At 45.1% G+C, this 3,302-nt stretch overlaps 1 protein-coding gene across 1 annotated transcript in view; it reads left to right on the top strand.

The window, feature by feature from the left end:
• The window catches only part of HIBCH (3-hydroxyisobutyryl-CoA hydrolase), a 149,881-nt gene that overhangs the window by 29,549 nt on the left and 117,030 nt on the right, over positions 1-3,302 (top strand). The gene's annotated exons all lie outside the window — the stretch shown is intronic.

Raw genomic sequence — 3,302 nt, 5'->3', positions numbered from 1 at the left:
GGCTGCAGGCTGCTGGCCGCAGGCTTAGCCCGAGGGCTTGGGGTCCGCGGCACCGCGGGGGGCGCTCGAGGGGACCGCGAAGCGCGCCGTCGTGCTCGCTGCCCCGCTCGTCCCGGCTCTCGGACCGTCAGCATCCGCGGGGCCGCCGCCCCCCCGCGGCCCACGCGGGACCGCGGCGTGGAAACGCGGTGACGCCTGGAGGCTCCCGGGGCGGCGAGGGCATCCCACGCCCGCCGGGGCCAAGCGTCTGCGACGTCACAAGTAGAGCATGATGATTCAGGGAGCAGGGGCGCTAGGAGGAAAAGGCCCCCGGGTCACCTAACCCGCTGTTTTTGTTCTTTCCTTGCGGCCGCCCACAAATTTCGTTTGTGAAATCCTCCTGCTCCATTTTTCCGTACTCTTTTGGGGATTCAGGGTTTTTGACAGACGGGTCGGCAGCTCTGAACATAGACTTTCTGCCAGTGACAATCGGGTCCCACTAGTCTAATAGAAATGTCAAGTGTGCTGGCGGTTCTCCAAACCAAGGCGGTGTCTCCCGGGCCTTTGCCTTATAAGGTGTGGGCCTAGGGCCACCTTGACAGGAAGCACATCATAGGTAGGGAACCCCTCTCTCTAAAAACCCTTTAAACTGTGGTTTTCAGGATGCCTTAAAAATGGTTTTGAGGGGCGCCTGTGTGGCTCAGTCAGTTAAGCATCTGACTTCCGCTCAGGCCATGATCTCTGAGTTAGTGGGTTCAAGCCCCCGTGTCCCGGCTCTGTGCTGACAGCTGGGAGCCTGGAGCCTGCTTTGGATTCTATGTCTCCCTGTCTCTCTCTGCCCCTCCCCTGATCATGCGCTCTCTCTCTCTCTCTCTCTCTCTCTCTCTCTCAAAGATAAATAAACATATAAAAAAATTTTTTTTAATATTTTTGAATTGGGGGTGGATTCAAAATTTTTAAAAAGCAACATGAAATTTTGAGTAGAAGGTGGCCTGGCAGCTGGCCCAACCGACTGAATGTTGTCTGTGAATGCATTGGGCCTTCTGCCCTTTCCTTTCACTTCTTGGCACAGCTAGGAAATGATACAGCCCCAAACAGGGTGAACAAAACAGGCTCCTTCTGCGGGCATAACCGGGCCCTTCCACCTGGAGGACCAAGGAGACCAATATCTACATACCTGTAACTCACTCCATGGCTAGAAATTTAGAAGCTCGGTTTTAAAGTTCCAGCTGGCAGGTTTTCTTAACTGTATTTTCCAAAAGCACCCAAGACTGCCTCCTGAGTTGTCAACGCCTGGTCCCCTGTTCCCTGGGCTGTGAGGAACCACCAACACAGGAGCCCAGGGCAACACTCAACTTGTCATAGTCCAGGAAATAGAGCTTACAACTTTCCATCTCCCAGACTGAACTCATGTTTCTGCTCCTAGCCTGCTTCTGTGGTCTCTAGCGTGGGACAACTCAAGTTCTTTTGCAGGCCGGATTCTCTAGCTACTATGATAATAGCTAAGGGCACTATGCTAAGTGCTTTTTGTGTTGTATAGCTGTTCTTTCTTAAATCAGTCCTGGGGTAGGTGTTATTGTTATTTCCACTTAAAAACAAATCTGAACCTAAGAGGTTAGGTCATTTACTTACACATGTAATATGTAGTGAGGCCGAATTTGAACCCAGCAATGTGACTCCCATTCTATTACCTATTGGTGTTTTAAATATCTTCCTCAGACTCTAAATTTGAGAAGGATTAAAAGATTTAAATTTTTTAGAAGTCTTAAAAGTGCAAGGAGAAAATATAAGTGAATTGCTTTTAATCTGAAAGTAAGCTTGGAGCAAAGGGCAAAATTACAAAGGAAAAGTGACAGACTTGACTATAGAATTTTTAATTTCTTTCATCAAAAAGACCCATAAAGGTAAAAGACAAGTAAAAACTGTCAAAAAATTTGCAATTTGCAGGGCACCTGGGTGGCTCAGTCGGTTAAGCATCTGACTTTTGGTTTTCGGCTCCGGTCATGATCTCACCATTAGTGAGTTGGAGCCCCTCATTGGGCTCTGTGCTGACAGCATGGAGCCTGCTTCAGATTCTCTGTCAACCACCAAGCTCAGTACTGAGAAGGATATAAGTTACTTCGGTGTTTCTAGAGGGCAACTTGGCCGAACCCAGTAAAAGCCTCAAAAAATGTTCACACCCTTTGCCTCAAAAACTGCATTTCTGGGAATTCATAATACAGGAATTGACAAATGTTTTCTGTAAGAGCCCAGATAGTAAATACTTTAGGCTTTGCAGGCCACATATGTTTCTGTTGCTTCTTTGTGTGTGTGCTTTTGTTTTCAAAACCCTTTAAAAATATGAGAGCTATTAGCTTCAGGGCTGTAGAAAAACAGGCTGTGGACTGAAATTGGCATGAAGGCAGTAATGTGTACAAAGAGTAGACTTCAAGAAAGTTCATCCTAGTGCATTTGGTAATAGCCAAAAAAGAAAGCATGCTAAATGTCTGAGGAGAGAAATTAGTCACAACCAGATATGAGGAAACAAGTATTTTAAAAGTTTTAAATGTTTTTAAAAGTTGCAGAATATTTATTGCATGAGATAGTATTCGTGATTTATTACATTAAAAAAAGCATATCTATGTTATCATCTCAAATACGACATAATCATGTGTATGTACGCATAGAAAAAGATCTGGAAAGCTGTAAACACACTGAGATATTGATAGTGGTCTTGGGCTAGAGGTGAAATTGTAGATATTTGGTTTTCTGTTATGTGTGTGCTTCCTGTAGTGAATATGTGTTGCTTTTGTAATAAGCAAAAATATAAGAAACTTTGCTTAGGCAGCAAAAAAGCACTTTAGCTTAGATTTTTGAGAAAATTTCCCCTGAATTCACTCTCCCAGATGGAGTTGTTTGCTGTCTCTTCCATGCTCCTTGAATTCATAACGGTCTTTTGAGTACCATTATTTACTTAATTAGAGAATGGTTAATACTATCATTTACTTAAGCATTCCCCTATTATTGGATCAGGGTTCCCAATATTTCACTATTGTAAGTTTGCTAGTTACTTTCTACCAGCTCTCTGCCAGATCCATTTTCCATTCTTCTCTGCTAAACTCTGTGCCTCTGAAGGCAGAACTTTCAAAAACTATTTTCTCTGGGGTCATTCCAGGTAGGATTGACCAATGGGTTATACCGACAATAGGTTGGAGGGGGGAAAAGGAGAAAAGTTGGGGTATTTATTCTCACCTCTTTTCCTGGTTTTGATCTCCTCCCCTTACCCCTTCAGTCCTAGCAGTGGTCAGTGGCTTCTTATGTTGTCAGAACCTGGGTACCTCCAC

This window comes from Puma concolor, chromosome C1, assembly GCF_028749965.1.
Source record: "Puma concolor isolate L17-30 chromosome C1, mPumCon1.1.hap2, whole genome shotgun sequence".
In the NCBI taxonomy this organism is placed as follows: domain Eukaryota; kingdom Metazoa; phylum Chordata; class Mammalia; order Carnivora; family Felidae; genus Puma; species Puma concolor.
Note: the sequence above shows the minus strand (reverse complement) of the source record. Positions and strands in the feature narration are given on the sequence as shown.